The sequence below is a fragment of the Arvicola amphibius genome, chromosome 5, assembly GCF_903992535.2.
Source record: "Arvicola amphibius chromosome 5, mArvAmp1.2, whole genome shotgun sequence".
NCBI lineage: Eukaryota > Metazoa > Chordata > Mammalia > Rodentia > Cricetidae > Arvicola > Arvicola amphibius.
The window spans coordinates 61,684,805-61,710,342 of record NC_052051.1 but is presented as its reverse complement, the minus strand read 5'-3'; positions in this window follow the sequence as shown (position 1 = coordinate 61,710,342).

Sequence of the window (25,538 nt, the reverse complement as noted above, 5' to 3'; positions counted from 1 at the left end):
TCGTGGCTTTTTTTACTTGAATCCAGAAACACTAAAGAAATCAGGTCGAATTTATGTCATTTAACTACAGCATAATAACTCTCATATATAGGGATAAATGTCTCTGTCAGAAAAAAACTGAATTACTATGATTCTCATCTCTCATACGATGTCTGGGGACCAAGACAGCATCAGCAGTTCCAACAGACCAAGAAGTACGTGCTGCTGGAATGTTCCCAGGAACGAGAGATGGAAAAGTGCTGAGCTTCCAGGAAGAGCAGGCCGTTCCCATGCTTACTTTGGTAAGATGCTTATTGAAGCTCTCTCTGCTTTAGCAAGGCCTGCATCTTATAGAATCCTCTTGTGACCACAGGGGTAGCCCTGTCATCTGATCCAATGTCGGGGGGCTCCCCTGCAATCACTGGCTCAGCTTGTCTTGTCCCAGTAAGTACCACGGGGAGATGGATTTATTCGAATGGGAGGCTGCTCGGAGAGCAGCATGAATCACTCGCTAAGTCTAAGCACAGAGTCCACTTCTATCCCTCACCCACAGCACTGTCTTCATTAGTAACTGGGGCGGAATCCTTCTGAGGTTCTGTCAGCGTTCATTCCTACAGGCCTTCAGTTTTCAGATCCCCTCCGTTCTCAGAAGGCACTGGCTGTCTGAAGCCAGCAATTATTTTAACGATAGCTAACTCTCTTTCTATCGTTTTCCATAGTAATTATCTGTCCCATTTCCGGTATTTGTTTTCAGGCTTTAGTTTCAAAATCTGATAATATGAAAGACTTGCTGGATTATATATTTTCAAAGGCTTTTACACAAATTAATTTAGATGATTTTTTAAAGTTTTTCTTTGTTTACATAGGGCTGATATCGTCCTCCTATTTAAGAAACAGAGTTCATGTCAAGAGTTAACTGACTTTCCCCAGACCACACAGGTAGTTTATGACATGTATGACCATGTATCAGTTACATTTATGATGCTAGAATTAAAGATCACGACCAAAAAGTTGATTTAAGGACAAAAGAGTTTATTTGGGATTAAAGTTTCAGACAGAGAGTCCTTAATTGTGGGGGTGGAATGGCAGGAGGCAGATGAAGCAGGAGGCTGAGAGATCGAATATCTTCAACCACACACATCCAGCAGAGAGGAGGCTGGAAGTCAGGAGAGGCTCTGAACTCTTGTAATCCGCCTCAGTGATTTCTTACAGCATGGTTGCATCAGCTCCCAAACAGCACCACTAGCTGGGAACCATGTGTCTAAATCCACCAGACTATGGGGCACATTTATTGTTCAGAGCATCTTGTCTGTGTCTTGAGTGACTTGCAGAACTACATCTAACAGGCAAAATTGTGAGTACAGAGAAGTCCAGATTTTGAGGTTTGTGATCTTGAAAGTGACAGCATTCTTCTTATTCCAGGTGTGTGTGTGTGTGTGTGGTCTGAAAGAAAATGGTCCCCAAAGGAAGTGGCACTATTAGGAGGCATGACCTTGTTGGAGGAAGTGCGTTACTGCTGGGATGGGCTTTGAGGAAGTCTCTTTCTCAAGCTTCACTCAGTTTGACAGTGTGACTTCCTGCTGCCTGCAAGTTGTAGGACTCTCAGCTACCTCCCCACCACATCTGCCTGCATGTCGCTGTGCTCCCAGTCATGATGATCATAGACTGAACTCTGAAACCGTAAGTGATCCACCCCAATTAAATGTTCCCTTTATAAAAGTTGCCATAGTTATGGTGTCTCTTCGCAGCAACAAAAACCCTAAGACTATAGATAGATAGGTATAGATATAGGTATAGATATAGATATATATGTAGATCCCTCTAAGGTAGGTAGTCAGAGTTCCTGCAGTCTGTGTGTTGATTTATCAGTCCTAATACAGCTGTTTTTCACTTCAATAATGTTGAGTATCATGAGTATTATTTTTGTATCTGTAATGCTTCTTTTCTAAGAGTTAAAGAAAAATTTCAGGAGGCCATCATTTTAGACTAGACTCCCTTACTGGGCCTCAGCACACCAGGCTAAAAATAAGGATGGGGGTTGCTCGCTTTACAGTTCCATGTCACCAAGCTAAAACTGTCTATCTGATCTTCTGAAAAAAAAAAAAAGAGCAGAGAGATAACAACTAAATTTCCCAAGCAACCCCGTTTCAATTGACAAGAAACTAAAATTTTCCTGTGCTTTAATCCTTATAAAAAGAAGTAACCCGAGGTTGAGAAGCTAGTTATCTATTGTCCCCAGTCCTTGTCCTGGCCTTTCAAGGAAAGTAGCTTGAAATAACCAATCTACTTTCGGTTGTTTGCTTCTGTTTCCGTCCAACCTTCTCTCTCTATATGCTTGAATCATTAGAACATTTATTTCATTTTGTGGACTGAAGCTGCTTGATTCTAGATTCTAAAACAAAGTCAATTAAGATTTCTAAATTGTTTTACACACACATATCAATTTAAAGGTTTTAATTGGTTTTATTTTAGCAGACAATAGAATGAGCATCAGTAGACTGCAAAACAGAAAAAAAATGCGCAAACCTTTCTCCTTGTGTTTTATGCCAAAAGTCTGTAAGTTATATGCTTCAAATAAAGGACCATACATGATGGTGACCCATAGGAGTATAAGGAGGTTGGACAGGTCTAGTCACTGATTTATGGTGGAGCTATTCGAAGAACTGGGGTAGTGTGTTATTCATGTTTGTATAAATAAACCACCCGTACATCCAGTAAGAGTGTAATAGATGGTTTGTACAGTTATGTGTGCCTAGAATACTTGATATTGACTATACTGTTGGATTCTGTTTTGTTTTGTTTTTGTTTTTCGAGACAGGGTTTCCCTGTAGTTTCTAGAGCCTGTCCTGGAACTAGCTCTTGTAGACCAGGCTGGCCTCGAACTCAGAGATCCGCCTGCCTCTGCCTCCCGAGTGCTGGGATTAAAGGCGCGCGCCACCACCGCCCGGCCTACTGTTGGATTCTGTATTTACATTAAGCATGTTACGATAGAATGTTTAAAAGTTACTATAAGCAGAAACGCTATGCCATGTTATGCTGGCTTCAGTCTTGGCTGTCTCGTGTTTATTGTGTCTCTTGATTGCACCACTTTCTCCTGCACATGATGGCATCTCACGCTTTTTAAAAAATTCATCAAGCATGTGGAGGCAACAGACTTTACCACACTGCCTAGGTAAGTAGTGGGTTATTCCATGCAGGTTTATATATGTGTACTTCATGATGTTTGCACAGTGGCAGGCGAGTAATAACGCATCTCTCAGGACATATCCCTGTGTTAACTGAGGCATGACTGTCCATTTTAAGAGAGAAGAGGCATTGCAGGGTCCTCAGAGAAACGACAGAGGAAACTCCTCTGGCTTAGCTTTTAATAAGAGTGGCTTAAACACCAAATATCAAAATGTGTGTTTGGCTATGGAACAGTCTCACAGTTCTTTTGAATATCTCTCAGATAAAGAGTGCTAAAAAAGAATCTAATATACCTCTTCTATAAGATATAGAGAAAATGGGTTACTAGAGGTAGATCATTTTTTTTTTGGTTACAGTGGAGTAAAAGCTAGTTCCATATGTAAACTTTCTAATTCTGTTATATCAATTCACATTTTTTTTAAAGGGAAGGTATCTCTATGTAGCTCTGGCTGACTTGGAACTCACTATGTAGACCAGGCTGGCCTCAAACTCACAGAGATCTGGTGCTTCTGTTTTCTGAGTGCTGGGAATAAAGGTGTGAGCCATGGTATCCAACATCAAGATACTTGTTCAATCAACTTTCAATAAATATTTCTACAATTCTTATGCTATCACAGAGATATACTCTTGAAACTAGGAGGGAAGATTGAAGAGTAAAATGCTCTAAACACACACATACACACACACACACACACACACACACACACAGAGAGAGAGAGAGAGAGAGAGAGAGAGAGAGAGAGACAGACAATTATAATGGATAACAAGTAAACAGAAATCTTCATATGATACAAGAAATTTTACTCCTAAAACTGAAGATTTATGAGAATGTGTAGTGTAAGAAGACAAGTCAGAAAACGCATTTGCAGTTCATGATGCATGTTGAATGCACACTGAAAGGCTGAAAGGCACCAAGTGATGCTGGAGAAACAAATGGAGCTTGACCAAGAGACCTGTGGAAATTTTAGAGTGGACAAATTTAAGATCCCTCTAAGAGTAGAGTAGATCGAGGGTGCTACCAAACAGGGTGTGTAGTAGAGGCTAGAGCAGTTGCATGGATTGGTAGATGAGAAAGGTTGAAGGAAGGAAGGAGATTAAGGAGTAGATGGTAGAAGTTGGAGTTCCAGTTTGGATGTTGAGGATGCCAGTGAAATAGATGGAAAACCAAGAAAGCTCATTCCATGCACATCAGTTAGAATCCTTTAGAGGAACAAAATCAACCAGATAAGAATATTCTAAGAGAGAATTTATTAGCTTGGCTTATATGATATCATCTGGGTAGCCCAACTTTATGCTGGAGAGGCTAAAAAGTTAGTAGCTGAACGAATTATAAAGCTGGATGTCCCGATTAGGCACCGAAGGCCTGGAGGACTCTCAAAGGCTGCCAATCTTCAGTTCACACTGGAGCCCTGAAGAATCTGGGTTCTAATACTGGTTAAAGAGCCCAGTAACATCATCAGGAGCAACAGTGTTATTAATAACAAGGTAGAGGGGCAAACCCTTCACCGGTGTGCTCAGTGTCTTGTGGTTGATTCTAAACCCAGTCAAGTTGACAAACAAGATTAACCATTACAACTGTGTGTGTTTGTCTTGAATAGATGGCTTATGTTAAAGTAAAGAATTGTTGATCAAAAGCCTCAGGGGGGCTGAATGAGAAGACTCAAGCAAAGAGCAAAGCATCTAAGACCAAAGACCAAAGTTCTGACTGACTTCACAGTCACATTTAGAAGACTGTAAAGTGATTTGGGAAGCGGCCAGTAAAGTGAGAGAAAAATCTAAGAAAGAATATTTTCAAAGATAACTTGCAGAGATTTCAAGAAGGAGGTATCTAGAAGCTTGGGTGATATGAGAAGTGAAGAATTATTCACTGATCTTGGCAGCACTGGGTGTGTTGCTCTGTTACTCAGGGGTCTCCAGAGAAACAGAGCCAATGGTGTGTATACTTGTGTCAGGAGACTGACCTTAAGGATGTGGCTCATGGGATCGGGCATATTGGCAAGTCCAAAATCTTCAGGGCAAGAGGTGGCCTGAAAACTCAGAATAAGTTGTCCTTTGGGTGAGAAAGTCACCTACAGAAAGAACTCTCTTGCTGAAGACACCAGTCTCTTGACAGTGAGGCCTTCACTGACCGAGTGAGGTCCATCCACATTATGAAGAGCAATCTACTTAATCCAAGGTCAATCCAATGTTAAGTTCATAGAAGAAATATGTTCATAATGTGCTATGAAAGCTGCCAGGGGAGAAAAGCAATCAATAGTCCCACCAAGCATTAAGGCCTATGAACCACAGCAATGACCAGCCAGGCAAGATATCAATGGTTCAATAGTGACACATTTATCTTGAGAGTAACCAACTGCTTTTTAATTGAATCTAAAGCCTGCTTGGTAGTGGGAACATTCATGTCTACTACTGTAAACCTAGCCAACTACAATGGCTAGAGCAGCCATAGATCCTACTTCTGCCATTTTCATAACCCAGTGTGATTCCTAACTTCATCCCGGATATTTACCCATGTAGCTACAGAAGTGTATCTCTGACCTCTGGTCAAAGAAGTTTCTTTTTCTGCAACAGATAGGGACAACTACAGAGATCCATACATCAGAGAATTTGTTGAAATCAGGGAATAAGTGACCATGGGGTTCCCAATCATGATTGATACATACATGGCACATTTCTTATACCTAAATCTCAGGAAAATCATGGAAAAGGGAGGTGGAAGAAAGGTGAGAGCCAGAGAGGAGAGGGGTTGAACATCAAGCAGCTCTATAGAGAAGTGATGGATCTATAACAAGTATTTGACAAATTCAACACCCATTCGTGATAAAAAAAAATCACTCAGAAATATATAACCAGATGGTACTTGATCAGTTCTGTAAAGGACATGTACAGAAAGGCTATGGGCAATGTCACGGTGGTTAAAGAGCCGATGCTTTCTTTCTGAGGTCGGGAACACAACAGGAAAAGTGACCGCTTACCAGTCATGTTTGACATATTAATAGATGTTCTGAAAACTACAACAGACAAGAAGAACAAATAAAAGCCACAGCAAACAGTAAGAAAGAAATTGTCTTTAATTGAATAGCATGCTATTGTCAAAATAGGACATAAGGAATCTCAAAAAAAACAAAAAAATAAAATACCAGCCCTTCTGTGACTAAGTCATAGGTATAAAGACCCACAGTTTTTTCTCTATACTAACAATAAACACAATGGAACTAAAATTAAAAACAGAACACCATTTTCAGTCTCTGCCAGAAAATTATTTAATTTGCATTTCCTAGAGTTTCTCATAAATCCACCAGTGTAATGTATATTCTTTTTTGATGTACTTTTTTCACTTGACATTCTCTTTTTCTTTCTCCCTCCCTCTCTCTCTGTTGTGTGTGTGTGTGTGTGTGTGTGCGTGTGCGTGTGCATGTGCATGCACATGTGGAGGTCAGAGGTTAATGGTTCACTTTGTCCTCTATTGGTCACCCCTCGCCTCACCTCTGTCTTTTGAGAAAGAGCTTCTCACTAAACCTGAACCTCACCAAAACCCCTAGACTAGCTTGCCAGTGAGCTCCTGGGATCCTCTTGCCTTTGACGCCTGAGTACTAGGATTACAGAAGGACACTATGACGCTTGGCTTTTAACATGGGCACTGGGGATCTGAACTAGGTCCTCATGCTTGTGCAGCAAGAACTCTGCCCTCAGCCTCCACTCCAGCTGCCATGCTCATGTTGATACGCACACTGGGTCGATGCTTGGCATCTCATTTATTGTCAAGCAGCATGCCTTCAGCACACATGCAGCAACGCTATTCATTCATCTGATGAGTGTTTCGATTGTTTCTACTTCTTGGCTATTCCACGTAAACTTTCTTGGAACATTAGTGACAAAGTATTTGTGTGAGATTTGCTTCCATTTACCTTGGATAAACACTTAGAAATGGAGACAGATGAATATTGCATACAGACATCCACAGTAGCTAAAATAAATGATCAAAGTAGTCAGCATTTTGATCTCGCAACCTGAACCCTTTTAATCTTGTGAGTGTTTTTTGATAATTTGCCAAGTAAGAGATCATTTCCTATAGCAATGTACGTATTTCTATAATTAAAACTTCACAGTTTTAACCACCGAAGCCATTATGTATTTTTGCCTTGGTGAACGAGATGAAATTCCACTGGTATCCTCCAACCCTATGCTCCCCTCTGACCCTAATGCTTAACTTTTAGAAACACCAAGCTTCTAGAACTCCTGTCCTTTAGGATTTTAAGTTGAGAATGCACAAAGTCTCAGCTTCAGAGGCCTGGAAATCTCCAAATACATGATAATCGTCTCCACTGCTATAAATAAAAACCTGAAACCTGTCACAGTTGGTTAATATCACCCACGTTCTGAGCAACGGACAGAGGGGAAGGAGGCAAAACAAAACATCTGTTGCTTTATATAGAAAATGAGCACACACCAGAAAAACAAACCATCCGCGCTCAGGCACATGGAGATTTCCAGTGATCACCTATAAGATTTGAGCTAGGGAGTATCATGTTCAGTCCTGGTTAGTGTCTGCAACACTCAGTACCAACTAGAGCAGAAGGAAACACAGTGGGAGCTTTCCCTCTGACTGCTAACACCCACTGCCCAGAACATGGAAAGTCTCACAATTGGTCCCTTCACTCAGCATCACAGAGGAGATGGTGCACCTACAGAGTGCCTACTGAATACTATCGCCTGACCATGTCACACCTCAGCAAATCCTGGAGCAATCACAGGGAAGGGCATTATTAGGAAGTATGGCTTTATTGGAGTAGGTATGACCTTGTTGGAGGAAATATGTCACTGTGGAGGTGAACTCGAGGTCTCATACGTGCCAAAGTCATGCCCAGTCCTTGAATCCACTTCCTGTTGCTTTCTGATCAAGATGTAGCCAGCACCATGCCTGCCTGCACACTGCCATGCTCACATCATGATGATAATGGATTGACCCTCTGAGACTGTAGCGAGCCACCCCAATTAAATGTTTTCTTAATAAAAGTTGCTGTGGTTATGGTATCTCTTTGCAACAGCAGAAACCCCAACTAAGACAGATCAGTAGAGAGTAGTATGCATTCTCAGATGGCCCAGGCCGATGTGGAAGCAGCAGCAATACAAGGTGATCAGAAGATGCTCCAGCACCCCCCCCATCCCATTCGAAGATGTTTCTAGTCTAAATTCCATACACACTAGCCACAGAGCCTGAATGACTAGATTACAAAGTAGACCAGAAACTCTTGTGCTAATTCATTGCATTCATTGGTGATAATGTGAGTGTGTCAGTTGTGCAACCGAGTGTAGCACGCCTATGTCTCTGAAAATGATAACCCATTACTCAAATCCGGGGCATGCATGAAGCGAGGGACAAAGAGACATGCTGAGACAAGAGGTCAGCTTTGGAACTTCAGTCACAGTTAGGGCACAGGTGGAAGGACTAAGAGGAATGCAGGAATGCACGAGAGCAAATATTTAGGATCAGCTTGCAAAACAAAGGGTCAAAGGTCACTTATTTACTGCAGCTTTGCCATTTGTACTTACATTAAAAGAAGAGTGATCTAGTAAATCGGTGTTGCAGATGTGCTGTAGACAGGAAGAGAAGACTGCCAAATGTCAGAGGACAGAAGGTAACGAGAGCTTATTTTTCTAGAATGTGTAAAAAAGCGTCAAGAATGTTAAACTACAGCAGGAAATGTGAACATCCACTATGTAGGCGCCTCTTAGGGAACAGACTGCTGGTGAAAGGTGTGCAAACTTGAATCAGCATTCTCAGATGACACTGCCTGGCATGTGCTGGTGGGGCACGGGGTGGATAGGCAGAAGAAAAGGAAAATGGGTGCAGAGTTGGGTTCTGTTATGAGACAGTAAAATGGGCAAGGACTAGTCAGTGAAATACCCTTACAATATAAGGAAAAGATGGGTTAGGGATATGGCAGGATTTAACTCAGTGGTAGAGCCCTTACCTAGTGTGTGTGTGTGTGTGTGTGTGTGTGTGTGTGTGTGTGTGTGTGTGTGTGTGAAACCCTGTGTTCATGCCCTAGCAAAACACACACACACACACACACACACACACACACACACACACACACACAGAGTGTTGGGGAGAGAATACGAGTCAAGTTAACGATTCTTCATAAATCAAAACTTGTGGTGTTAAGTTTCTGTTTGTTTTCTCTTGTTTTATTGCTTGGTATTGTTTTTTGTTTTCATTTGTTTCTGTTAGGTAGTGGTCCAGGCTTGCCCTTGAACTGACTATGTAGCCAAGGCCTGAAAATCACGGTGTTGGTTCTGCCTCAGCCTGCTGCTTAGTACAGTGGTTAGAGAGAGATATGTCCACCATACATAACTCAAAGGAGCTTTCGTGGGTGGTTCCTGAGTATCTGGAGGTAGGAAAGTGTTTCCCCAGCTTCCACACTCTTCCTGTATGCTGTTCTTAAAGTGATCTTCTACAAGTATTGGACAAAATAATCAAGGATCACAGTGGCACTGCCACTTGGCCACCTAAGAACTAAAGAAAACCAGGACTCTGTGGAGAAAGAAGAAAGCAGGATGACTCCTGGGTGAGGAGTCCACAGACTTTGCTACAGAAGCACCTGGGAATTTGGTGAGTTTGGACTAGATGAGAAGAAACAATATGACTAGCTTTTAAATTTTAAAGTAGAGCTACCATTTGGCCCCATAGTCCCATTACTAGAGATATACACAGAAGAAATAAGATTGTAATGCTGGAGAATCTCTGGAACTCCCACAGTTTAAAATATAAATTTAATAAATTTTATTATAAAAAACTTAGTAAAAATTATCACACACTAAAATTCACTAGAGCCAAGTTCTCTATGTGTCAATCAACTTCTGTGCAGTTAGAATAACCATTTGGGACAGGAACAGGTGCGGCGTAGCACACCTACGCCTATTGTAGTGTTATTCACAATAGCCCAGAAATGGATAAGCCAAGAGTTCATCAGCTGATAAGTGAATATTTAATACAGGCAAGGGAGGATTGAGAAGAGGGTCATCATTGGTTACCAAATTAATCATGAGAAAAAAATTTGGTGTGCTATCACTTTAAGGTGACAGATATTGCAGTGTGTGTGTGTGTGTGTGTGTGTGTGTGTGTGTGTGTGTGTGTGTGAGAGAGAGAGAGAGAGAGAGAGAGAGAGAGATTTATATTGTTTTTACCACAAATAAATAGTGTTTGAAAAGATGAGTATGTTTGGCCTTATTTAAAAAATCATCTAAAGTACACACTTATAGGACCACCCACGGCACACCATTAATATGTATAGTTTATATTTTATTGCCTGTCCATTAAAGAAAATTTAATTTAAATTTAAAACAAATTACTTAAAAATAAACAATAGATCAGCTGCCCAAGATGGCTAAGAATAAGTGATGATTAGGTGTTTAGCCCTAAAAATCATATTTATTGCAGCCTTCACAGACTTGGGGAACAGTACGGAAAAGGGGAGTAAAAACTTGTGCAGGCTGAGAGGAGGGGAAAGACTCACGAGAGGCCATCTTCTGGGCAAGACATAGCCTTTTGCAGTCATCAGATAACACGTCTGTGGTTACTGGCACTGGGCCAGCACGAAACTGGCCAGGCCGGCGGTTAGTTAGCCATGGTTGGGAAAGGGGCTCATGGCCCTTATAGGCAAACCATTCGCTGCTGGCAAATTACAGAAGAGGAGAATCATTGCCTTCAGTTGTGTCCACACTGATGAACTCACCAAGTTCCAGTGGGTAATTCCAAACAAAACGTGGGTATGGGGAGAGATTCAGGGAGGACAGGGGTGGGAGGAAGGTGCCAGAGGGTGGAGGAAGACAATCAGAGTCGATTATATACATTTATGAAATTGTCAAGGAAAAAAAATCAATAAAAAAGAATAGGTCAGATATGAACATGAAAAAAAATCCACTGGTTAAAAAGAGGAGTTATAAAGTGCTAGGGACGTACATCACTGGTGGATGCAAGAGAAGGCATTGCACAGAAAGGAAATTAATGTTAGACATTACATAAGGACATGAGGGCTTTAAATCAGACAAGAAATAGATTTTAGAATTAGTTGGCAAATTCAATTTAATCTACTATCTTTGATTGCCTTCTTAAACATTTTTAAATCTGGCTCTTGGGTAAAAAATAGCACCCTGCCACCATTGGAGTTTGGAAACGGTTCAGATGTACAGGAAAGGGACAGACAGGTAGAGATAAGGATGTCCCTGTAGTCCTGCAGCAGAGCCAGCAGGACTCGAAGGACACAGATATGTGGTGTGGCTATAATGGGTTCCTTTTGCCCACGCATAGGAATTTAACTCTACGGACAGTCATGGTAGCACCAGGCATGCCCACCTCCTCTCCAGCAGGGATGGAGAAGTAGCATAAGCTGTAATACTCTGTGGGGTGTAGGGAGGCAGATTCACAGCGAGGAACGAGGGAGGGTCAGAGCAGGCTCCTTCAGTCTCTCCTGAGCTTACCTCCTCTTGTAAAAGGAAAACAGGGGAAATAGATGCCCTTAATCCCCTGCCTGCTTTTAAAGGAGGAGGCCTGATCAGCCCTCTCAGCATGATTGTAACTTATCCACAGTTTTCCTGAATTCCTTGGTCAAGAATCAACTATTATGAGTCATTCTGAGACACTGTTTGTTGCTATGTCTTCCCAGGGCCGGCGTTATTACCATTTCCTGACTTGATACTGCTTCTAATCTGAAACAAATTCTGTTTTCTAAGTGTAAACATTATTGGGCATGGTTCTGCAATTCCATCTTTCCAGTGAGGTGACCCAACATGTAACAGCACTTAGCTGTTTAATGAGGGGTCTAAACTTCTGTCTTTCTTGCATGGATACTTTCATCTTGACAGGTTTGTTCTTTACTTGCTCCTCTACCGCTACTTTCTGGCATCCTTGTGTTGACTGACCTGCTATTTTTTTTTTTTAACTTTTCAACACAACTTTTTTTTTTCTTATTACCTTCTCAGCACTTGGAGAGGAAATCAGACCTGGGCTCGTCATGTACTGCCATCAATTGCCTTACATTTTTAAACTGTAAGCAGTAAACCAGACTCTTCCAGGGACAGCTGTGGTGCTGTGGGTGAGAGAGGCCTTCTGCCCTTTCCCTCCAGACACCCACTCACGGGAGAGGTGTCCTGTGCTCTGCTTTTCCTACTGTTTGATAGACAGTCCTCATGGAGGCCTGAGGTCTTCCGCTTGCCCGCAGAATCCAAGCTACCTGCTTGTTCCGTCAGCAAGTTTTCTCCTTTCTCAACCCAATTCTTTGCCTTTCCAAAAATGCGGCAATGGGTTTACAAAGTGTTTCAAATGCTTTTCAATGGGACTGTTGCATTCTTCTTAGAGAGTCAGGTGTTTGCGTAGTACCGTCCCTTAGTCTTTCCTCATTGGCCACTCATTGCTGGGAGCCGGTGGAGAAGCTTAGCGGTTGGTCTTCATTCTCGTATAGTCCACTGTCACACTGGAACTGTGTGAGCTTCCCCAGGGACTAGAAAGACAATTTAGAGTATTATGGCTGGAAAATTAGGAAAATAACAGAAAAATAATCTTACAATCCTGATGTTGAGGATTAACGTTATCCAGCAGTGAACTTTTATTATAAGCATTACAGAGTTTTTCTTTTCTTTTTTTAAACATAATTTTTTATTAATTCTTTGGGAATTTCACATCATGTACCATAATCCTGCTCATATTCCAGTTCTCCTTTATCCTCCCCTCACTCCTGCAGCATCTCCCTAAAAGAAAATTTAAAAACCCAAAGCAAAACAAAACAAGCAAACAAACAAAAACAGAAAAACAAAACAAAACAACAACAACAAAAAGTGCTTTGCTCCTCCATCTTTTCTGCCTCTCCAACACCTCTTCATTCATCCTGGTGGCACTGGAATCCATGGTGTGTCACACAGTAGACCCTTTCTTTCATAGAGTCAACTTTACCTGCTAATGTTCATTGCAATGAGTCATCTGTCCGGGTCAATGCCTCTGGTTCCTGGTACACCTTTATCTCTGGATTGTCATGGAAACTCCTCTCAGATATACCATGGCCACCTTGAGTCAAGGAAATCATGCAGGTATCGTTCCAAAGGATCATTTCCTTCACGAGCTCCAGTAGGTCCTAAATGGGGTAGATGTTAAGGCTGGGCCAATCCAAGGCAGGGCTGTTGGGCCAACCCAAGGCGGGTCTGTGGGCCTGGGTAGTAGCTGGCTGAACTGGTCAGTCTGGGCCATTGGAACTGCCCACCTTAGGCGACGGGGCAGAGCTAGCTCCTCCTTGCCATCAGGGTCAGTTTTCCTTTGCTGGTCATGAGTGGTGGGGCCATCTCTCCCAAGTGTGGGGGCCAGCTTTTCCCTGAGGGTCTATGCCAACTCTGGTTACAGTGTTCAGAGAAGGGCAGGGACAGCTTTTCCAGGGCCAGTGAAGGGTGGGCTGGCTCAGTATGTCCCTTTGATTTTATCATGCATGGCTCCCATGTCTCCCTGAGATAACATAAGCCACAGACATCAACACAGACCCCAGCCTTTGCAGGACCACAGACACAGACATGGCCATCAACAGCAGCTCGTGCCTGGATAACATCTGGCTCCAGGTGGAAGCACAGGCCACTCAGATCAGGACAGCTCTGGCAGTGGCACTCCCCAGGACACCAACAAAGCTACAGGTTGTGGCTCTGATTCTGGGCTTCCTCGTGACCTTTGGTGACAACATGGGCCTTTGGATTTCAACATGGACCACAGACAACAATACAGAAACTGGCTGTGGTAGGACCAGGGACCCAGACATGGTCCTCAGCAGCAGCCCAGGTCTGGATGTCACCATGGTTCCAGGTGGCAGTGCAGGTTGCTCAGATCAGCATGGCCTTTGGACATCAACATGGCTCCAAGTAGCGGCCCAGAGCTGGGGAATTCACGTGGCCCTTGAAGGTAACAGGAATCACAGACATCAACATGAATCCAGACTGCAGCAGGGCCACTACAAGTTTCTTATTTAAGTACTTAGTTGTTCTTTGCAAATGATAATGCCTTAGGTGATCATTTCTTTCGAACACCAATATTAGAAATGATATTAGCTTATTTACATAACATCTTAATTATATTTCTGCCATATGACCATATGATTTGCATAAACATGACTTCTCATCTATGAATTTGTATTTCTGATGTTACACATCCCAAAACCCACTCATCCTGAGGGATCCTGTGTGGTCATTTCTGTTTGGAAAACACCATATGCTACACTATTCCCTTGAAGATTTGCTATGACATTACCTCATGGAAATGGTGTTTGTTAAGTGATGTTTCATCCTTAAGTGGGTGTGCAGTAATGCTCACTTAGTTATTTAGTTTTTCTGAGTGCAGTTTCCAACCGTGGAAAGCAGGTATAAGGTTGTTATAAGAGCCTGAGATGAATTATTTTGGGTATTTAGCCCTCTACCTTGTCATTTCCTGCAATGTCTTTAGCATATATCACTGGCCTTAGAAGCTTCTTTGCTGTATGACCATGAGCCTGTGTTTACATAGTTGCTTATAAGCACAGTACAATTCTTACGTGTTTATGGAGATGCTGGTGTGGACAGGTGTACTTCACTGCCGGTTACCAAAAATCATAGCACATGCATTTTCGTCCAGCACTTAATTCTTGGTAGCATGACCATGTTATGTTGCTAGTTTATGTATTTGCTAGGTTATACCTTTAAGCATCATTTTGGAGTGTATTCCTTTCCATGCAGAAACAAATGTGCTCTAAGACAGTACCCTGTGGTACACTGGCCTCCGTGTCCACATACGCTCCCTGTGCCTCTACATGACATCATTTTCTCACATATTCTGTTCATCATGACCAAAGGAACAAAGGACTACAGTTTATATCCACCATCTGGCCTAGGTGTGTAATATGCTATTCCATCTAGGCTTGCGTTAGGACATTCTATGAGGTTCAATGACACCATGTGATGGGCTATGTTTCTGTGTTATGAAATCATACGTAATCTGGCCCCTGTCACAGCTAGGGCCTTGCACTCTAAATTGCTTTATCTGACTCTTGTGCCTTCCTCACAGCGTAGCTCACCTGACAGCTCTGCTTGGTCTAGGATCCTTCCCCAGGGATCCCATAGCAACCCGTTCATATTTTTCTGTGGCCACTGAGCCTGCTGCAGTGAATGCATTTACTATGTAAAAATCTCACACATCGGATTGTGAACGCTTCAAGTTCAAAAGCGGTGTTTTTATTTCTTTGGCTCATCTTACTCTCCTTTCTATCCTTGGTGTGGGCGGCCATTAAATAAACAGTGAACAGAGCCATTCTGAGCACCATTTCCTACTGAAAGAAGAAAAGGTTCAGAGGTTAAAAAAATGTCTTGGCATCTGCTGAAGCACCCCATTGTTGTCATGGTCACGGCCCACAGAGCTGGTAACTCTGGATTCAGAGGCATTAGCCTTGCCTCCATCCACGCTGTCAGCATGGTGTCTGCGGCAGTGCCATCACAGCTGGGCTGTGCCGTAGAGGGAATGCGATGTCAGCTTCAGGGTGGCTTGAGATGAGAGGGCTGGATAGCCAACCTGGCAGCAGCTTCTCTTGCCTCGAGGGAGAAGGGAGAGACACAGAGAGAAAGGGGAAAGGGCCTCTGGACACCAAATCAGTCTTACCCGTGGACTCTGTAGGGGTCTAACAGCAGGTACCTTAGATAGACAGACGTTTTACCTGTTTATTGATTGCCACACCTAGCTCCTACGAATCACTCAGCTCTATTAGATAGTGATGTTTAAATGAATACTGCAGCAAATTCAGATGCATCCAGTTAGACTCTGCAGAAGAGCTGAAGGAGCCAGCCAGCTTGTGTCCTAAATCAGGATGGATGGTAGAGCTGGCTCTGACAAGGCTTCTAGGCACAGGAGATACAGGGCAGCTTCAGCTTTACCAAGTCTGATTTGATTAATTTCTCCAGTCAATTTCATGCACTCTGGCTACAGGATAAATCATGCTTCTACCCCTGATGCTCTGCTCTTTTCCTGTTGATTTAAAAATAGTGGCCTTGTTGCCTTGCCAAGTGGTCACTGGATTTACTTAAGGGTTAAGAGGAAAACCCTTGAGATCCCTCATCATTCTTAGAAGTTAAATTTCTTCAGCTGGTCTTGTAGCACCTGTCCTTCGCCCTTTAGAGACACTGGGAGTTCTCAGAGCATAGCAGGGAGCCTTTCATCATGGGGGCACTTCTGACATTTTCTCAGAGATGTGGTGCATGCTCCATGTTTTCAGACCGTGTGCTCTCTCTGGGCTACAGAGGAGCTCAGAGATGATCAGGTTAGTCCATCCATTTCCACAGATGAGGAAACAGAGGGCTAGAGATGAGGGCGGCTTCAATGAATAGAACTCCTAGCAATTTGGAGGCACATCTGGGCAGGTGTGATGGAGATGAACACAGAGTCAGGGAGAAACAGAGGAACTTTATTTGCTATTTCAGCACTTTATCGAAGGAGAAAGAAAGAATTGCCTTTAAGAATTCAAACTGTTCAAGACCCTTTGTTCAAAAACTGTGTGATTCAGTTTAACAAAACAACACTGAAATTTCTTCCTCCTCTTACTCCTTCTCCTTTACTTCCTCTTTCTCTTCTCCGCTCTCTCTAGTTCCATTTCAACTGCGTTAACTCATGATCAGCTCATGGCCAGGCTTTGATCTTCTCTAGTTCTCCATCGAGACTGTCTTCTGTGTTCTTTTACGTTTTAGAGGTCCCTCCATTCATCAAGACCCATGGGCAACACCCTCCACATGTCTTCATTGTTACCAACATTGGCTCATATTGATCGTGCCCTGTCCTGAGCACTAATAATCTCACACTGCAGTTACTATATCCTTCTCCTTGATTCCTGATGTCGCATTCCTTAGGCTGAACTCTAGTGGATAGGGGACATGACTTAAGTTTTGTGGTAGCTCCATTATAGTAAGATGTTGTTATGTAGTAGAAGAGGCGATATGTTGGTCAACTGTCTTTCCAAATAAAAAGTCCCAATCTGTAGTATTGGCTATCAAATGGTATCTCTGAGTATGAAATTGAAATTGGAAGCAATCTGAAGCCTTCACAAGTCCAATCTGGCACACCAGAGGTAGACACCAATAACAAGAGCTTGCTCCATTAAGCCATTAAGAAATGTGGCTGCCAGAAAGCTCTCGGATAGCTTTTGAAAGACACAAAATTTGTTTGTCAATATTTAACATAAAACTTAAATTATTAGTCAGCGTATTTCTTATTCATTCACTTAAAACATGTTGAGCATACACTAGTGTTTCCAGTAGTGATCCATTACTCTCATGGCTCTTAAAATGAAATGGGAAAAGTCATATTAAGGAAACAAATGAACGCAAGGACATTTATTGATCTTAAGTTGTAGTGTACGTTATAAAGAAAAGAGGGAGCCAAGAGAATAGGACCGAGGTAATTTAATTTAGATTGATGAGATGAGAGCGGGTGGCTCAAGTAGATCTCTTTAAGAATTAATACTGACCTTGCTAGCAGAAGGGATGGCAAGCAGGGACTATAGAGATAAAAAGGATGGGGAGCCTGAGAAGTAGGAAGAATATCTACAAAGATCATGGGCTGGAAAAGAACTTGACGTTTAAGAAACTAAAAGAAGGGCAGCATAGTAGGAGAGCAATGAGAGCTGAGTCGGAAACGGGGGGGGGCAGTTGGAAGTGTGCAGGGACCATCCAAACCAGGTTTTGTGGACCACATTCAGGAGTTTATACTCTGTGCTGATGGGAAATGATTTTCTACTTCAAACAGGGAAGTGGCTTTTTGTAACTGTGACTTGGAAATGTCAGGATTAGGGACTAGAGGACAGGAGGGTGAAGAAGAAGACATACCGTAGAGCAGAGGTGATGTCTGACAGTGACTCAGCCTAGCCCTCATGTAGATTTAACCTTTGACATTGGGACAGGAAGTTGTCATCTGCAAAGTTCACACTCAAGAGCCAAGCAATTGAGCTACAAATAAACTACAAGAAAATCTCCTAATGTTTTAAGTCAATTTATGATTTTACTTTGAGTTCTCAGCTGTATATGGCTCACACACTGAGGCTTGGACATACTTGGCATGGTGTTTTTAATATGGATAGAATAGCATTAAATTCATACTGGGATAAAACCAAAAGAATTAGCTTAGGAAACAACTATGTGATTAGAGTTCCCATTGGGTAGTGAAAACTAAGGGACTACCATCTTTTTTTCTTCTCTTTTAAAATATATTCTTATACATAACATATATAGATATATGCATACATATTTAAACACATGCCTACATATATACACAATACTCCAGCTGATCTTGAACTTCTGAGATCAAGTGATTCAGTCTGAGCCTGCTGAATAGCTGGAACTACAGATCTATGCCTTTACATCCTGTGAGAATATGTGTGTGTGTGTGTGCAAGAGAAAAGATCTCCCAACATGTAAAGATATGGTTGAAGTTGGTAATAGAGGGAGATAAAAGTGATCAACGTATCTTATGCACTTGTATGAAAATGTAATAATATAATTGTTTTGTACAATTAATATACACCAAAATAAATAGAAAATGATGCTCTTACAATTAAAAATAAATCAGAGATGGCTAGATCAGCAAGCAAAATGGCCAAGACAAGGAGGCAAAGTCAGGAAAATGGGTGTATCACTAGGAAGCCAGGCTCAGAGTGCTTCAAGAAGGGAGGGAGAAGCTGCCCAACTCTGGTTAAAGGTCGAAGAGGATGAGACCTGAGAAGCCTCCATTCAATTTAACAGAACAGAAGTCTGTGGTGACTTCTGTAATGAGGGTGTTTTGGGTGCAGTGTTGGGTGTGAAGGCAAACTAGCTAAGGTTAGTAGCTGGAGACAGAAGCCCTCTAGAGGGCTGAAGGGAGGAGAGAAAACCCAGCAACCAGAGGGAGGTGGAGTCAACAAAGACATTCTCTTTCCCACTGCCATAAAAGACTGAATTTACATTGGTCTCATCCAAGTTAGGTAAGCATGTCACTGGGCTACATCTGCAGACTGCTCTTTAATAACTTTTTATGCATGTGGATGTTTTGCTTACATGTATGTCTGTTTACCACATGTATGACTGGTGACAGCAGAGGCCAGAAGAGGGTGTGGGATTCCCTGAAACTGCTGTTCAAATCATTGTAAGCCGCCAGGTGAGTGCTGCCAATCAAACCCTGGCCTGCTGGGAGATCAGCTTGTCCTCCTAAGCACCAAGCCTTCTCTCTGGCCCCTTCCATTTCAAAATGATTACTTACAAAACACACTTATCTGTTTTGTATATGTATGGAGCCAAACAGCTGCTGTGTAAGAGGACACTTGGGGCTGGATAGATGGCTCAGAGGTTAAGAACACTGACTCTTCTTCCAGAGGTCATGAGTTCAATTCCAAGCAACGACATGGTGGCTCACAACCATCTATAATGAAATCTAGTGCCCCCTTCTGGTATCTAAGCATACAAGCAGGGAGAATACCATACATAATAAACAGAGATTTATTTTTTTTAAAAAAGAAGACACTTGTTGGACTCAGTTCTCCCCTTCTCACTGCGTGTTCTGGGGACCAACTCAGATCCACAGATTGGTGGCAGATACCTTTACCTGCTGAGCTGTTGAGCTGGCCCCATACCTATCATTTTTACTTTGAGACAGGCTCTTGCTATGTTGCCCAGACAAGCCTTAAAGCTGTAATACTCCTGTGTCAGCTTCCTAAATCACTGAGATTGTAAGCCAGGCCTACCAGTGCTGGTTGAAAGCAAATTAAAAACAAATAAACAACAACCCCTTGTCCCCCCGCCCCCACAAAAACAGGACCTACTTAAGCAGATGTAAAAGACAGGTAATATTTGATTTGTCCAGTAGAGAGGAAGTGATTGACAAGAGAAGAAAAAGAAGGGAAAGAAGCAATCAATGTCCTAATTGCCTGAAAGGTCAGATGGGACAGGATCTGATCAAAAGGAAGAGTCAGCATTTGATGGGTTCTATTAACCAACTTGACATGGAGACAGCTTTCCAACAGAATGGCTAAATACTTTTTCTACCAAAAGACAGATGGGGGTCTCAGGGTTCCATGCTGTTCTCTCAGTGACAGAGATTTAGAATGAACTTTAGAATAAGGCTGAATGGTACTCAGAACAAAGCTATTGAGTTTACTGTTGCTTTTCCATCTTTTCCCATTACTAATCAGAGCACTATAATCCAGCACTATAATACTGCATTGAAGGAGTATAAGGTCATGTTGTCAGGGTAACAGAGGTCCTCACAATATCTCTTACAGACATGGAGCACTCAGTTTGGGTATTCCAAAACTCAGTCCAAGGGTATTCTGGATGAACTGGTAGTTTCAATAGAGAGAAAAGTGCAGGAATTCCCTTCTGATGGCCTTTGTCTAGGTCATTGTCTTAGCATGAGGAGATCAGTTGAAGGAACTGGTCGTTTGAGGAGAGTGTTGCAGGTTTGACCAAGAAGTCACGAAGACTGAGAGATGACCTGCTTCTTTCCAGACACAGGAATGCAATCTCACTCTTTGTGGTAACATCTTCACATCTTCTCTTCTGAACATAGGAATTAAATGTCTGAAATTTCTATGATTGCGTTAGTTTTCTACAAAAAGCCTTTCTTCTTAAGTCGATGGTTCCTCCACCCTCTCCACGACAAGCTGCTTGTCTTAGTGATATGCTCATTCCAAGTGTCATTCACTCTTCCCTCTCTCTTCCTGCTTCTTACTCACTGACTCTAACTCTGGGATGATCTCCTGTCTTTTGTGATTCTTGAAATTACTTGGGTGCAATCAACTCTTTTTATAGAAAAAATAAGATAGGTTAGTGGAGGAAAAACCATTGTGGGAATGAAGTGATAGCAAACATTTAATGGCATTTATATTTCAATTCCATGTATATGGATATGTGTATTGCATCACTATTATTTGCTGCTTAAATAAGGGTACAAAACATTTGAGAACACTGATGTAGCATTATTTGTGTGTGTGTGTGTGACTCAAATGATCTCGAGCCAGTATTCCCTCTACTGTTCTGCTCCATTAACTGGAGCGCCACTATAGTCTATAGTCACATGTAGAATGTGGTCCTCACAGCAAACAGCCACCTGTCTTCATGAGATCAGCTGTCAGTCCAGCTTGTTGACTACTGACTTCCTCTCATGAAAAGAGATAGGGGTAAGTCATGGGACCCTCACCTGAGTACCCAGATATTCTTTCTAGCCATTTGTATATGATTCCACTCTTAACTGAAGTTGCCTTAGTGGGGAGGGGCTAGATCATATAGACTGAGGACGGCTAACTGGGTAGGTCTCCATCGATACAGCCATGGGGATGCTATCATCCATGCTGGGTACAGATCTTTCATTGCAACTGCTCTATGGTCACTCATACCCCTGCCAGCAACCACTCCCCCATTATCTCTTAGTAAGCCTAATAAACTCATTGGTTCTCCTGGTTGAATTTGGGACGGATAGCACTTTGGTTTGCCATTAGGACCTTAAGGGAGGGGAGTAGGTATGGCTTATATCTCCCCGTGGAAAAGGTTCTCACAATACCATACATGTTCCATGCTGAATCCCAAGAGAAGGCACATCAGTAACATCTTACAAAGGGTCTCATTTTTAATCTGTGTGTCTGGGGCCATAATGAGCCAAAATAAACAAACAAACAAGGTTGCATGAGGTTAGTTAGCACAGATTTTTCTGAAAGTCTCAAATTATGGCTTAAGAAGACAACTTTATCTCACTGGGGCCATGCAAAGTTTACCGTGGTATTTAGAGTCCAACTGGAAGAGGATCTGTGTTTATTGGTTTGCTGCTGGACAAAATACAGGATTCCCAGTTAAATTTGTTTTTCAAATGGACAGAAAACAGAGACTTTGGCATAAATATTCCCATGTAATATTTGAAATAAAGAGCATGATTTGTTGTTTAGTTAATACTTTTCTAAAATAAGTTATATGCCATGAAATATTTAAAATAATGAAATTTCATAGCTTGAAGTTGTGAATTTCTGTTTGCTAAATACAGAAACTCTAATGGGATGTGAAACTCTATTATTGGAGGGAGTTCTGTTTGGATTATTCCAAAATACCTTTCACTAATGAATTTCAAAAAAAATATGTGGGTTTATAAAAATGTGTTATGAACCCTCAGAAGATCTTGAAAGAAATGGTGAGAATGAGACAATCTGGCACTCCAGTTTCACAGGCTTGCTTCCTTTGGTGATGTCTCAATGTGATAAGAAATCTGTGTCATCTGAAGGCATGGAAGTGAGTGTGTAAAGGAGCATCAGTAATGGAGGAGGAAGAGGTGCTTCTACCCCCAAGGGTTGATGAAGAGAAGGAGGAAGAAGTGGAGAAGGAAGGATGGAATGAGAAAGCTGTACCTAGGAACAAGACTACTCCTGCAGGATTTCCTTATCCAATTTAGTCTTTTGTTTTGTTTTGTTTTTTGAGACAGGGCTTCTCTGTGGCTTTGGAGCCCGTCCTGGAACTAGCTCTTGTAGACCAGGCTGGCCTTGAACTCATAGAGATCCACCTGCCTCTGCCTTCCGAGTGCTGGGATTAAAGGCGTGTGCCACCACCACCTGGCTCCAATTCAGTCTTACCAGACCCTTCTGAGTTTCAAAGGGAAGGCACTTGATAGCCAGTCCCAGCTGTACTGAGCCTATTTCCAGAGGGAACAAAAGTAAAGGCTTAAATCAAGACATAGTGATGGGGCTAGAAAGTAAGCCAAGAATTATTGGCTGAGAGACACAGGTGGAGTTAAGTTTGATGTCATCCAGGTGGTTCACCCATCCAGTCTCCGTCACCTACTTTTTGACAAAACTCAGAAAGGAGAAAATTGTTAAGAAGGAATACATGTTAAATCATGTGTCATTTATTTGACTTTGAAAAATTGTTTCTTTTCTGATGCAAAATATTTCTGATTTGCTTGTTAGATTGGCAATGAAGCCTGTGTTTGCCAATGAATTTGTGCCATGAATATTTCCAGTGCATTGAATGTTCTGTTTGTTTGTTTCTCTGTTTTGCAGCTATGTTCTTCATGACATGAACTGTTTTTATTTTTGACAAGTGGTCGGGAGATATCGACTGTTATTTAGCATTCTCTCAAGATAACTATTTGTCAACTAACAGTGAACACACGTAATCAAAGATCTGTTAAGAAGATCATGAAAACACATTGACAATATGTAATACAGAAACCATATCTCATAAACATATGAAATTGTGGCCTAACTAATAAGTTTAAAATTTATAAGAGAGAGAAACAATTCATAAGAGACAGAAATATGTATTTTGCCATGGACCTGAATGTTGAGGTGCTTAATTGACTGGGGATGTAAGAAAATGAAAAAGGAACAGACAGACAGACACATGTACAGAAAAGGTAGGTGACACAGTTTCTGAAGGAATCACACCTACTATGCAACAACTCAGATCCTCAGATGTTGGTCCTCATGCGGCCTGGGTAACTTCCTAAGCCTAACTTGAGTTCGGTGAGGCCTAGTGGAACTTCCTGATCCTAGCTCAAGTTTGGAAACCCATCTTTGGCTACCCAACCTAGGCCCACCTCTGCCCAGCCACCACTAGCAGAATGTTATTGGCCCTTGTTTCTTGCTCTGCCTTGGCCCATTCCAAGCTTCTCCACCTCCATCACAATACTATATAAGTCCCTGCCTGATACAATTAAACGAGATCCTGCTTTGACAGTCTCCCAACTCAGTGTGTCCCCGACCTGCATGCCCAAGGGGGAGAGCTGAGTCGTACAACACTCACCATTAGCCCCAGGGAGAGTCCGACAGGTCTGGCTCTGCCCCCCACTCTTTCTGCCAGAAAATCCAGCATTCAGCATTGCTATTATGTATGGCTTAGGGGGAGCAGATCAGTCAGTCTCAGTAGAAGGTCTCTGTAGGCAGCAGTCTCAGGTTAAGCATCCAGGAGGGAGAAGCTGCAATTGCTAGCTTTTGGAAACATTCACACTTTGACCACTGTTGGTGGAGGCTGCTTGTTCATTTCCCAGCTGCTCAGACCCGAAACAGTTACACAGAAACTACATTATTTAAAACACTGCTTTGTCAGTAGCTTAAGCATATTACTAGCTAGCTCTTATATCTTAAATTAGCCCATTTCCATTATTTTATATTTTACCATGAGGCTCGTGATTTACCAGCAAGGTTCCTGCGTGTCTATCTTCTGCTGGCGGCTACATGGCTACATGGCATCTCATTGACTCCGCCTTCTTTCTCTCAGCATTCAGTTTAGTTTTCCTGCCTAGCTCTAGTCTGTCCTATCAACAGGCCAAAGTAGCTTCTTTATTCATTAACCAATAAAAGCAATACATACACAGAAGCATTTCCCACACCAGACCATAGAAAGGTTTTGCCATCCTTTTAAATTTCACCCAAGTGGAAACTTTTGCTGATTTGTTGTTGGTCTGAGGCATTGGTCCTTGATATGGCCATGACCATGACAAACAACGTACATTCATTTTTCCATTCCTGGCACATTTACTCTGGACTTCCTCAGCTCCCCACAATAGTTTTAATAATTTTTAGACATATAGGGAAATACCTTAATATTTTAATAAACAACTACTTTCATTTAAATGCTGCCTCATACATCATTGAAAGAGCATGTGAAATAAACTAGAAAGAATTTCCTTGGATGAGGCCAACCCCAGTCATATCTCTGAGGAGCATCTCCATTGTGAGGTTTAAAGCATTTCATTTGTGTTTGGTTCTGACAGTCATGCTCATGCATTGCTCTCAGTGTTTTGGTACATACCAGGCTGTATAGAGTGGTGATTATATAGGATTATATTCCATAACAATATTGTAGTCATACTGCTTGTTTGTTCTAATCTGAGTCTGCTGCTATGATAAACACCCTAATCAAAAATAACTGGGGATGAAAAGACTTATTTTAGCTTACAGGTTATAGTCTTCACTAAGCAAAGGCAGGAGGTTGGGAGTGCAGGGAGGATTAATGGAGAGATACCTCTTACTAGCTTCTCTCTAGCTCATGTTGAGCTACTTTCCTTATACAGTCCAGGTCTACAGTAGGCCTGAATTTCCCATGTCAAGCAATCAAGAAAATGTCCCACAGACAGAGCCACATGATGATCTTATGGAGGCAATTCTTCACTTGAGGTCTCATCTTCCCATGTGACTCCACTTGGTGTCAAGTTGACAATAAAAGCCAGCCAAGCATGTTGCTGTAAGTATGCCCATGTTGTTCTCACAATAACAAAATTTCCTGACCATTAATTTCTCAGAACTTGCTCTGTCATTAAGTGATTCACAACTATATTTAGAAGCAATCCGTAGAATGAAAGGAATTTTCTCTAGTCATGA